Source organism: Leptosomus discolor, chromosome 1 (genome assembly GCF_034619465.1).
Source record: "Leptosomus discolor isolate bLepDis1 chromosome 1, bLepDis1.hap2, whole genome shotgun sequence".
Taxonomy (NCBI): domain Eukaryota; kingdom Metazoa; phylum Chordata; class Aves; order Leptosomiformes; family Leptosomidae; genus Leptosomus; species Leptosomus discolor.
The window spans coordinates 100,908,235-100,921,621 of record NC_141391.1 but is presented as its reverse complement, the minus strand read 5'-3'; the positions used below and the strand labels follow the sequence as shown (position 1 = coordinate 100,921,621).

Genomic DNA, 13,387 nt, shown 5'->3' with positions numbered 1-13,387 from the left:
CTTCTTCGCCGCCCAGAGAGGAAGGCGCGCAGCGGATAGACCCCGCGGCCGGTACCCCCGGCGCCCCGAGCGGCACCGGCACCGCCGCCAGCCGTGCGGGCCCGAGCGCGGCGGGGCGGCCGGACTGCGGAGCGCGCAAGAGGGAGGCGCTGCCGTGCCGGGGCCCCTGGCCGAGGCCGGGGAAAGCGCTCGCTCTTCGCCCTGCCTGCGCCCGCCGCCCGAAGGAAGAGGCCTCAACCGGGAGAAGCCGGGCCGGAGCGCAGGGCCCGCCGCCCCCCACACGGGTAAGTGAGCCGCCTCAGCCGGTGGCGGGGAGCTGCGCAGCGGGACGAGCTGGTGCCACCTCCCGGCCCGGCGCGGTCGAGGGGGGCGCAGCGCAGGGGGCAGCTCCGCTGCCATCTTAGAGAGAGGAGGTGGGGAAATCGCCGGGGCCCGCCGAGCCCCGGGTCGGAGCTGGCAGGGCCGGGACCCGCACCGGGCTTTGGACCTGGCCTTCTTCCCCGCCCTCCGTACCGCCGCCCCCTTCTGGGGCAGGCCGGGCATGGCCGGGGGGCAGCGGCGGCGGCCGCGGCCTCTGCGGCCGATTTCCCCCAGGCGTCCGGGAGAGGCTGTCGCTGCCGGGTTGGGAAGCGGAGCGGCAAGAAGGGCCGCAGGACCGGCGGTGGAGGAAGGGAGCTCGCTTGGATCCTCGGTCGCTCTTATGCGCAACGCCCTGCGGTGGGCGGGTGCGAGGTCTCGCCCCGGTCTGGGAGCGGGGAGAGGGAGGCGAGGAGGGCGTCAGGAGTTGAACCATCAGCTGAGCAGGCACCTGTTGTGGTGGAGGCTTTAGGTGCCCCTGCCCGCACCCGGGTGAGGGGTTTGTGCCGTAGGTAGGTGGGGAAGTTGGAGGCCGATGTAGAAGGAGTACCTGTGTGAGATGACTGTCATCTGGGCGGGGGGTGGGTTGGGGAAGAGGAGGGAGAAGCAGTTGGGTACAGGCACAGGGACACACAGGCACTTCTGTGTTTTAATAGCTGGCTGCAGTCTTTCAGGAATTTAGCTTTGTGTTTCTGAAGAAATTGGAGACCTCATCTGATACGTAGGGTGTTCCTTCTCTGGAGTGGCATTCTCTCCCACCGCCACAAAATCAGAAAACACAATTAAAAGTACTGTAATTTGAAATTTCGAAATTGGTGCATTTTTGAATCTCAGTCAGCTTTGAAGTTTTCGGTTTAGTCTGTCCAAAGACTGTGTAGGGGTTCTTTGATCATGTGTCTAGATTGCTGCTGTTACTTAGTTCTCCTATTACTCCACAGTCATCGGGGGAAATAAACATTCATTGTTCTTTAAAATTAACAAAGACAGAATATCTGACTACAAGATAAATCAACAAGCGTGTTTTTGACAACCTGCTGTTTTAATCCGAATGAGAGTGTGCTGTTAAGTTTTACCAGTAGGTATATGTAGTCGCACTTACATGGATATAATATCATAGGGGGATCTGGATACCTAGAGGTTAACAACTTGTTTTATTATTGTGTTGGTATTTTATACTTTCCTTAAGAAAAGGTGTGTGAAACTGAAGAATCTGTGAATCTGGTGACAAATAAGCAAACATTTTGTTTGCAGTTGTGTTTTAATTACCTGCCTGTAACCAAGCAGAATTTAACTTGCCTCACTGGAACAGTCTGTAGCCCCAAAAAGTTTTGGTAAACTTGTTTCTCTTTTTCTCTGCACCGCCCTCCCCCCAACCTCTGTAGGTTGGATATTTTTGGAAAATTAATTATACTTTATAGAATTAGAATAATAACACCGAAAGTAACTGAGTATAAGATGGTATTTGTTAACTATTATCTAGATATATTTAGTGAACTTGGCGTGTATATATATATAGACTACTTTTGTAGGCTACGCTTCATGTTTTTGGCTTATATGAATTATTTAGAACTAGAGTATTTTTATTTGCAGTCTGAAGAAGAATATGTGTGTGAAGTGTTAAATTTACATTTTCTGCGTGAATTAAAAATTCTGTCAAAGTTTTTGAAGCTTATAGAGTTTTTAAATATTCTTTGACTAAAGCAAGAGTGACTTGTTCAAAATTGAATAAAGGGCATGGTCCTCTTAAATGGAGGAAAAAGGGCAATTCCTTCTGTTAAATTGCTGTGTACGCATTTACATATGACAATAGTTTAATATTGTTTTCAGGCAAATAGGTAAGAAAGACAGTTTGTTACATGAGCAGCAACGTTACAGTTCCTGAATCAATACTTGGGTGGATTTAGAACTTGTCATTGGGATCCCCTCCCCCGTGTTGGACAGTGACGGAGAAGCCACAACAAGGATAATTTTACCTAATAGCAGCCAAGACTTCTCTATTTCAGTGTCAGTTTATGGGTAGCATTTCTTACGTGTGTAAAATAATGAGGTAGTCATCAGGAATTTATCAATTTTTAAAGTATGTGGGGTTTGTGTAGACTGGGTATTAACACGTGATGACCATAAACTGCTTCGACCAAACTGGTTGATAGCTTAAAGTAGAAGGAAAACATGACTGGTACCTAGTAAAAACTGTGTGCCTTGTCCAAGCTTTTAAGGTTTTGTTTAATTAGGACATATTTGCTAACGTGTACCACAGTTTAAAATCTTAATTCTGATAGGGCCTTGCAAAGAAAGATGTGTTGTCTGGGTTAACTATATTATTAGCCTTTGCCTTAATGGACTTACTGTGGTATTTTTGTCATTTTAGTTCAAATTAATGAATCAATACCTTAACATAAAGTGAAAAGGTCCCTTTTAGTTTATGCTAATGTGTTTGACACTGTACCACCTGGTCATATGCTAGTATGTGAAAAGACTACTTAAAACACATGAAACACTGTACCTGTATTTCCTCTGATAGCATTTCAGAGTTTCATCTGAACTGAAATGGGTGGTGATTTGAAGACTAAAATGTACGCTTACCAAAGAAGCAATTTTGTTGCTATAATTAGATTCTCTTTTCAGCATTCCTCTTAAAACCTCTTTATTTCAGGTGTTTTTACCCTGGCTACAGGACTGTAGATTGAAAGTTGTTACGGCTTGTGTTTTTGAGTACGAATTGGAAGACTGGTATATGTTTAGTCTTTGTATGGTAATTTTTAATGCCATTTGGAGAACTCTTCTCCAAAGTGAGGTAAAAAACTTTCTGATACCTTTTTTTTTATGGGAGCATGGGAGACTTGTATAACTTCTGAAATCCTTTTGTAAATAGATCTGTTGTTGTAGAATAGGATTATTTACAGAGAACTGCCGCTTTTGTCTTTATAACTGAGTACAACAGGTTATTTGTTAAGTTTACAGTTTCATCTCTTTATTAAGATTTTTGGTAAGAAACATCTTTAAAAAAAATTATATAATAACTTTTTTTGATAATCAGACCTTACAAAGTCTAAAACACTTGATATGTTTATGCAATGAGACTTCTTTTTTGCTCTAAGACTATCTGAAGTAATACAAGAAACCTTTGTGACCAAACATGCCTTTCTTGTAAGCTTATGAGTGGAGAAAAAAGTAAATGATGTTCTGAGAAGGGGAATACTCTCCTTTTCCTTTCTTACCTCCATGGGTCCTTCAAGAGGAGACTTAGGGGAACTGTAGTCTGTCGATGGTTTAAAAACACTGGAGAAACTTTTGATAATTAGAAACAATTGTTACTTCCAGAAAGACATATTCTGTATGTACAGTTAACTAGTACCCTCTCTTCAAGGTGACACAATATACCAATGGAATTGCAATGACCTAATCATTAGTTGTGTGTAACAAGTAATGTAACAGTTTGTAACTGATACCCGTTGGTTGTTTTTTTCCCTTATGGGGAAGGAAGGTAAAATTCTGTGTTTGATTTGGTTTTATCCAAGCATGACTGAAAAAATAACTGCTTTTGCTGGTACAAATGTATGTCATTGCTTTAGAATAGGTCTCTAGTTCACACTTAGCCCAGCTTTATTTGGAGTTTAGCTCCGTTTCCCCTAATACTCATACATACAAGTCTTGTCCAGTATCTGTGAGTGCCTAATTATGGCTTACTTGCCTGAGAGCACAGATCAAAAAAGGGCTCTTCTGACTAGAAGGCACATAGTTATGAGACAGGCTAAATCCTATTGTCTTCATAAGGTTCCCTTTCTCCTCTCTCACTTGTCCCCCCTCCCTTTTTTTTCCCTCCACTCCCCAGTCTCTAAAGCATAGGTAAGTTTTTCCATTGTTGAAAAGGTTGGGGATGGAATGTCTCAATATGAAAGGTACTGACATTATTGTATCCTCATTCATTCCCAAATGTCCTGTCCGTCTGATTTACAGGGAGAATGCCCACTGAAGGGTTAGGGAGATGTGAAAGGTAGTTCCCAGTCAGCTCTGCTTACGTCCATACAGCGAGAACACTCTGGAGCCTCTGAAGTCTAGGTAGTAGCTATTTCGGGTACCCTGTATGAAGGCAAAACCAGTTTAATTTCGGCTCCGAATGTAGCATTTCTTAAAAGCAGTGAAAATGTTTCTCTAATTAAAATACCATAAGCTAGCACTTGTTTGTAAACACGTTCCTTGCAAAGTTTCCAAGGTCTTAGTAGCACTAAGTACCTGAAAGTGAAACTGAGTAAATGAAAGTGAAATTAACTCCATTAAGTGTCAGTTTTGTTCCAGCTGTGAGAAACCAAGCTTTCAATATATGTCTTACATAAAGTTCCAAAACTTTCTATTTTTCTTCCCCACCCCCCGAGAAAGATAAAAATAGGCTTGTGTTTTGAATCAGTTTAAGGAATATTTAATAATATATTAATACCTGTGTGTGTTGAAAAGTTTCCTCTTTCTTTTTAATAACCATTTGGATGATGAAATAAGAGCGGAATGGGAAATAATACAAATTGATTTCTGATGGCAGAGTTATTCTTTCAAAATATAATTGAAAAAATTTAGAGTGAATTTTGATGAGTTATTGAAAAAAATCAGACAAGTAGAAAGACTAGTTGGCACAGTCACAGTAAAATACATTTCAGTGATTAAATTGAACTTGCCAGTGAAAGTTTTAAATCCTAGTGTCCCCAGACCCTATTGTTCATTGGGTTTTGCCTTCCTGGCTTCCAGCACAGGTAGCTAATGGTTTTGTTCGTTCGAAATCCTGTTTACCTGTATGTGTTCAAATCCTGATTTGCGTTCCTGTGAACTATGTAAATTGCTCATAGCTTCTCATTTACTTTGCTGGTGGACCTGTCGCTGAGAAGCCAATGGGAGCATAGCGCGTCTGCTTCCGTTGTAGAGGAAACAGTTTTGTGTCCCTGCTATCAGTTTACTGTTCAAACTGAAGGAAGGGGAAAAAAAAACAAATATTTTCAGGTAAGGAAGTTAATGTGTCCATACTTACGCAGTTCTGTGTTTTCCTGAACGCAGTGAATTTCATTACACTGATCTCTGTCTGATCTGTCCAGTTGTAACTACAGCATTTTTTCCTATTTACGAATGTCTGACCATATATGTTCTTGGTTTTTAAATACAGTTTTAGCAGGACTTAGACATGTTATACATGTAGGGTATGTGTATGGTTAAAGACAAATCAGTTTCTAGGACGCTCCTTCAAAATCCAGTTGATATTGGAAGCTCGGTAACTTCTCTGGAACGTGTCTCATTCTGGCTTCTGTGTTGTTATTCTTTCTAACTTGTGGATAAGTAGGCATTAATTTAATGGTATGCCAAAAATTGCAAGTTAATGTTTGAAACATATTGATGTCTTTGTTAATGTTACAAGAAGTGATTGTTGCATGAAGATCTTGGCAGTTTCACTTTCTGTAGAAGTTACTCATAAATACTACAAATGCCGGGTCATGGTTGTGGAATAACACAATTGAATGTACGTTTTTCGGCATGATCAGGTGTTCATAAGCTTTGAATTCTGTGCCCTTTATTTAAGGGGACTTTCCTATCAATGTCATAGTGTGCCTTCAGAAGTTGAGATGTTTGTGAGAGGCCCTGTGCAGGAAAATGAGCATTACTGCAAATGCTGAACGTGTACATGATTGCACGTACCTGCCTATGTCTTCCCACTGAAATCAGATTTTTGCTGAAGTAAAGTTCTGTATATGCTAAGGCTACAAACTTACATTACGCTTTCCCCCCAAATCAGAAGCACTATTAGGTGCAGTTCTGGGAAGAGGTCAGGTAACTATGCAGTTAGTGCAGCTTCATTTTGAATGACTCCTGTGTCTCCTTGAACTTTGCCTGATGGTTTATTATTTTTAATACTCCATGCGTTTTACAAACTTAGTTTCTAAGTGAATTAATGTCTTCTGTGAACTATGTCTACTAGAGACAGCATCATGAATGATTCATTTATGTTGAAGGCTGAGTGGAAAGACTATATATGATACTGTGTGATAAACTATACTTGAAGTTTGTATTATAAGGGCGTAGTTAAAAATTACTTGGTTTTGCATTGTCGTACTACTTAAGAGACCTTAGTTGGGATCTGATTTCAGTTTTGTGTTGTACTGTACATACAACATGAAGTGAGTATTATTTCTTTCTCTATTTAACTAGGATTTCATGACTTTGGGACGCATACCCGTTTGTTCCTAACGTTCTTCTATGTTTTTGTTATGGCATTGTGTAAATGCAGACGTGTTTGTGGTTTGTTTTCCTTCTGGTAAATAAAAAGGGTTGTGATAGTCTGTTGTACCAAAGCTTAATGATAGAACATCTAAAACCTAATAATCTGGAGGTGTGAATAGAATCCGTTAATGCTATCTGATGTGGTCCTTACAAGAGGGTTTATCTCTGTCTTTGTAGGATTTGTTTGGGGGTGTTTTCACCTATGTATTTTACGCAGCATGCAGTCATGATTTGCAGTTCACAGTGTCCATATGAGTCTACTTTTGGTCTTTTTACCCATCAAAACACTCATTTACATATCTTTATGGAGTTAAATTAACCAGAGTCATGTTCACAGCATGGACATTTTAAAACTTTATGAGTTCAGTTTTGAAACCTTAAGAAATCCAGTTGCACATGTGGAAACATGTTGTTGGAGTACAAGTACTTCGCTGCCTTACCTTAGTGGTTAATGATAACACTTGACAAATTTTGTTGTCATTGCTAAATCAAGATTGGCTTTGCTTCATCTGATGGGGACCAGAAACTTGTGTAATTCTTTCCTTGTGTAAGGAACCAGCAAAATTGGAGACAGTTTCTGAATGGGAAGGGTAATAACTAATGCCCCTTTACTTAGCGTTGACAGATAATTGCAGTAAATCAAAATATTTTTTTGCTAAAATATTTCCATTTAATTTCTTACAGAAGTTAATAAAGCAAGGAAAACGTATTGACCAAGTTATGTGTTATCTCCAGTTCTCTGTTTTAAAGTACAGTTTAAAAAAATTATTTTTTTCTCTCTTCTTATGATGTGAAGAAGTAGTTGTATACCTGCATAAAGCAGGTATATCATTCTAGTTTTCTGCTAGATGTTCTGTTATTTCAAGAAATGAGGAAAAAAAAGTTCTACCTATAGTTCATAAGGTTCAACCATCATGCTTTGAAATCATTCTGTCTTCTGCACAATGTCTAAAAATGCTACTTTCTGATTGAATGGAGATACTTTAAAGTAAATTTGTTTCAGTTTAGCTACTGTTCTAATGGAAGTGAAGTATAAAAGCGAAATGTATGTGGTGATACACAGGGACATTCAGCTCAGTGTTTTGTATGTGAAGGAAAGGAATGTACACGTGTGACAAACTGACGTTTTTAGGAAGCCTTCTGAAGCTTTGCCAGTGTATGCATGGTGTGCTTTGCATTTGGAAACATCAGAGGTGGTCAGTGACTTAGGATCAGTCTGTATCCGTGATTTGTGTGCATATAGACTATTAGATTTCTGGAGTGTGGGGCTTTTATTTAATAGCAGCAAAAACTAATGTCAATAAGGTTTCTAAATGCTTATTAAAAAAAAATTAAGATAAAGGAAATAAAAAATTGTAGTCGTTCATGTCATTAAATATTTTCCTATTACTGAGAAGTTCATGGTAGACTTACATTCTGAAGCATAGGAGTGGTTTGGTTTGGTTTGGTTCGGTTTTTCGCTTTTTTCCCATTCTGTCCAATATAATAATTTCTAGTTCTTAAAAAAAAAAATAAAAATAATAATAAAAAAATATATTTTTTTTTTCTTCAGGGACGTGTTCTGATTGAGATCAGTAAATAATTTTTGTGTGTGTGAAAAATGTGAAAAACATTTCCTTGGCCTTAGTTTACTTTTGTTGTTTGAAATACACCTTTAGTGTGTATTTCCAAAGTCTGTTACAAGAGAGGGGGTACTTAATTTACCTTCCCTATGTCATTTGTAATCTTGTATGTCTTTACCGCTAGGTTTTTTTTACCTCAAAAGTATCGTCTTAGGCCTACATAGCTGAAACAGTATGTTGTCATACTATTGGCCTTACTCTCTTCTGTTAAGACTTTTGAGTGTCGTTGTTCCTACTGAATTTTACTGGTACGGGAGAATATGCAGTTATTTCTATACAAGAGTTTGAATATGGGATGAAGAGTTTAATTTTTAGACTTACATATTTGAAAAAATTTCCCTTGGTATTTTCTGATATAGGATCGTTTGTATGCTTTGCTTTCATTCTCTTTCTCTGGACTACCGCTACTTTAAAAAAACCCCACCTCTTAATCTTTGTTAAAACAAAACAGTCCGAGATCTCTGGTTTGAGGTGACGTGGAAGCTCAAGATACATTTTTAGCAAACATACAGTGGGCCCGGAATACAGTTTTGAAATTAGTCATTATGTATATTCTGAAACCTTTGAGCTCCCAAATTGACAGTGCCAGTTTGTTTATGTATTTGAAGAAACAGTTATGCATTATATTTCATATGTTGTAAGTACAGTCTTTCTCCTTGTATTTTAATCTTGAGTACCTCTGTAGAGTGATGTTTGACTTTATTAGTTATTTCCATGAAAATTCCCAAACTAAGTCAAGCACTCAAACACTGACAAAAATGGGAAAATTATCTCTTTGCTTTTGCTGGCCTGGACTATCTTTCTTCATGCAGTAAATGCAATTTTATTTTCTTAGGTATAAATTGTTAATAATTTTACACTGTTCAGACCTTGCACTTAGGCTCAGGTTTGTGACTTTCTTATAGGCTTGAGCACAGATAAAGCATTTTAGTACCTGGATCTAGCAAATGCTAACAGATTCTTCCAGCATCTTGTGGAACAGAAATGTTTTTCAATGATTAGGATCTAATGTACTGAAAAAACCCTCCACTGAATCTAGAAATTTTTATGTATCTTGCTTATTGGCAGTCTAACCTAAGGCACTGTTTTTTGGGGTGGGGAGAGGGATTTCAGAGATTTTAGGGATTTTATATAGCACTTAACTTCATGTTGCTTTCCATACACACAGCAGTTTTTGCTTTGCTAACAGGAGATAAATACATGTAACTGAGCTGCTTTTTAGCAAGGGGAATGAAAGCAAAAAAGGTAGTGACTTGCCCAAAGTTACATGGTGACGCAAGGGGCGGAGATGAGGTTAAGGTTTTGCGTGTCTGTCTTCTTAATAGCAGGATGCTATGTATTTGCAGTTGCCTTTGACTTTTTATATTCAGAGTGCTTTGTAACTCGGAGAAGCAGTCTCTTAAGGTTGGAGAGTGACTCAGCATATCCAGATAGAGGTCTGCTCAAGGAACTTAGGATTTGTTTGGAAATTTGGGAGAATTAGAGTTCAAACTCATTTTTCCCAAAGGGAGTTAGCTTGTCTTTTAAAAAAAAATAAATATTTTTTTACTTGCAATCTGTTTCCCCATTTGATACGCATAGCTCAATGTTGGAAGGAACTGGTGGAGTATTTCAGTAGACAGTATCATTTATGGGATCGCTGGCGTTTACTGTATAGCTTTGTTTTCTGTGTCCTGTCCTCCTGATGTACGTGTTAAGTATCTGTTCAGTAAATAAAATAGCGTTTGACTGTGTAAGTAAAGATTTTGTTGCCAAATACATAAAAGAGACAGAAATGTGTATTAGGCTTGCCTTAAACATTTCTTAACTTAGTCTGTGATTTTATGACATTTATAAAACTTTTTTTCACCCAGAAGGAAGAAGAGTCATATATGGTGTTTGCTCAGTTTGTATGATTGAACATCTCTATCTTACTACTACAGAAGCTCCCACCTCTCCTACCTGGTCTGGCAGGGCTGAGTTCTCAATCCGATGGGTGAGCCACTTGAGAGTGAGTGGTTCAGGGAACAGTGGGTTAGCAGTGCAAGCGTATACCGGGTGTGTAAACTACCCTTTTGTATGCTTGGGTTTGGCTGGCTTTCATGAGGGAAAACTGTGTAAATGTCTTAAATGCGACTCTTCTACAATAATAATCTGTGTTTAAGCTGATCAGGCTTGTCACAGAATCTTGAGACATTGGTTGGTAGTAGTGGCAGTAAAGGAAAGCAAACTGACAGAAGCTGATGAGTAAAGGTTGAAACTATTGGTCTTCTATTACTATACCTTCTTAAATTTGAGGGAAATTTGAGAAGACTTCATTATCTTTTTTTCATCCAGATCAATTCCATCTTCTAGCATGAGTTAAGACTGTAGACTGGTACATAATTTCAGTGATGAGGGAGTCTTGAAGGGCAACATGGCAAAGAACAGTGTATTCAGAGAAAAACACAAGCAACATTGATTCTTCTCTTCCCTTTCCTTCTACCCTAAACCATTTTCTCCTTCCACCCACCCAAATCTGTCTAATGTTTTTCTAGGGCTAGTGAAAACTACTTTGCTCTCCCCAAAACTGCATCTATGCCAAATTTGAAATAATTGATAAAAAAGAAGCAAAAAGATGAAAAGCAACAGCTCTTTGGTTTTTTATCTCACCTATGAGGGGTTTGGGACATGCACAGTATTTAATCTGATGATATTATATGTGTTTGTTTTACAGCATAAGTATTAGCAAATTGATGCTGCAAGATGTAGAGGCACTGAAGCACTTTGAGGGAAATTGTTGAAAGAGTCCTTCTAAGGCAAAGTGTGCAACAAGGAGTTCTTTGAAGGCAATTACTGCTTAAGCAGCTCCCCTTCTCTCCAGATTCTGGCTGCTTGTTCCCACCTGCTTTGTGTTGGCACAGCTGTTTGTAAGACCAACCAGTGAATCAGACTTGGAAACTGAGTTGGCTGAAATACATAATTTTATATATATAACATTTGGGTGTGTGTGTGGGTGGAGAATCAGGTTACTTTTCAGTCAGATCGGTTCCCAGACCCAGTACACTGTGCTGCTGCTCAGACATTTGACGAGATAATGGAATGGGTTGTGTGGGTGGACAGGAACAGGGTGCCTAGAAGAGGCAGGGGTTGGTTAACTGGCTCCGATAGCACGGTTACTTAATGGAGAACATCATTCTGAGGAATTTTTGCCACCCCTTCTGTAGTAAATCACTCTCCTGTCAGTGTGTCTGTCTCCCCCCACTCCTTGCTCTACCTCTCTCAGACTTCTGCTTGCTATCTCAAACTTCCATGCCTGCTACCTCTCTAATGTTCTCTGATGCTGTCCTGCTCATGTGCACTCTTTAACACGCGCTACCACAGTCTTACTTGATAACAAGTTCTCTCTCTTAACTCTCCTGCTTGCTGTCTAGCTCTCCTACTTACTCTTGATGCATCTGTTTTCTTGCGCTATTTTAACTCGTAGTCTTCCTCTAGTTTTTCCTCGCTCTTTTTAACAATTTTCCAGCTTCTGTTCATGCCCTTTTTCTCTCATGTCCCTTCTAATGCTCGGTCTCTCAAACGCCTCTTATTTTTCACCTGCTGTCTCTTGCTTTCTCAGTGCTATCTCCTGCTTGTTGTTTCTCACTTGCCCTTCCTTCCCCCCTGTAAGAACAGGGGTTTTATGGGGAAAAAAATACCCGTGTTTTAAAGACTAAAACCTCTTAAGAAACCCAAAGTTTTTAATTTTCTGTTGTGTTTTTTTTTTTTTTTTCTTCCCAAACATTACCACAAAACAATACAATATGTAGATTTCTTCTCATGCACTTCTGAAGTTTTTACTGGAGTTCTATATTGCCTTAAGACACGATATGTGCACACAAAATATATATTGTTCCTGTTTGGACAAACTGAAAGATGAATTGGAGTTTCTGAAGTTAATGTTCTAATAAAAGGTATTTTTCAGCTGTCTCTATAAAATGTGAGCATAGCTTATTGATACCAGAAGCTAAATTGCACAATAAACATGCTTAGTTTTCTTATTCCTGCTACACAAAGGAGACATGAAAAAATGTTTCTCTTGATAGTCCAGTTCTAACATAACCACCAGCTGGACTAGTTATGTTAAAAAACAAACAAACAACTAACTTTTGGAAATTCCATGCTTGCTTGTCCTCTTAAATAAGTGACCAGAGCTGCTGGGATTATGCTGATCTTTCACTTCCATGTATTCAGATACCTAATATTTTTGTTCAAGTTATATAAATTTTGTTGATAACTATTTGCTTGTTAATTGGGAAAGTAGACAGGAGTGCTGATTCCTCAATATCTGAATCCATCCATATTTTAATATCCTTCCATATTTTAATAATCCAAAGTGACTTCAAATAAAAACATGGAAGATTGGACAATGCACTTGCTCTTAAAAGCAGGAAAAAAGCAATGGAATTTTTCTGCACATCTTCTTTGCTTCTCCAAGTCATTGGGTGGGCTGGGGGCAGGAGCACCTTACATACCTTGCAAGGCATGCTTCCTCCACACAAAATGTGATGGACAATATCTTACTTTTGCATTCTTATATGAGAGCACACTTAAACAGATCACTTTCTGAGCTTGCAGGTTTTTGTTTCATTAGACCAGCTGTTCGAGGTCAAGTTATCAAGCAGCCTGCTCTCGGGATGTACATGCTAATAGGGCAAGCACGATATGATAGTTGTCTTTGGAAATGTTCAGTCGGTTCCTTCTTGGTTAGTAAATAAAAGTATTAAGCATAAATGCTGTATCTCTTCAGTGGATTGTGGCTTATATGATCGTATGATTTTATTTTTTTATTATTATTTTTTTTAATCCTATCCATCTCTTCTGCTTTGGGTCTTGTTTTGGTCTACTCTTCAATAAACTTGTTCATCATGCTTGTTTTATGCATGTGGTTTTTTCATGGCTAAAAACTTTTGGCATGTGTTAAACAATATGGCATTGCTCAGTTTCTAGGAGTAGTTGAGGTTTCTTAGTCAAATAATGGTTTAGCTACTTTGATGTTTAGTGCCTGTCTTTCCCCCCTCCCATCCCCCTCTTTAGCAATCCATTGCACTTTTCATAAAGCCTTGTTTATATTTTTCCCTAACTTGCTTTGGGTTGACTATTCTGCATTTCAGAACTTCCCACTTTGTCTTGGATGACATCCTGAAGGGCAA

At 39.3% G+C, this 13,387-nt stretch overlaps 1 protein-coding gene across 1 annotated transcript in view; it reads left to right on the top strand.

Moving 5' to 3' along the window:
- The first annotated feature begins 257 nt into the window (after positions 1–257).
- The window catches only part of DYRK1A (dual specificity tyrosine phosphorylation regulated kinase 1A), an 89,188-nt gene continuing 76,058 nt past the window's right edge, over positions 258–13,387 (top strand). Inside the window, exon 1 of the mRNA XM_086477680.1 lies at positions 258–284. The gene's annotated coding sequence lies outside the window, so the exon portion shown is untranslated. The remainder of the gene's footprint in view (positions 285–13,387) is intronic.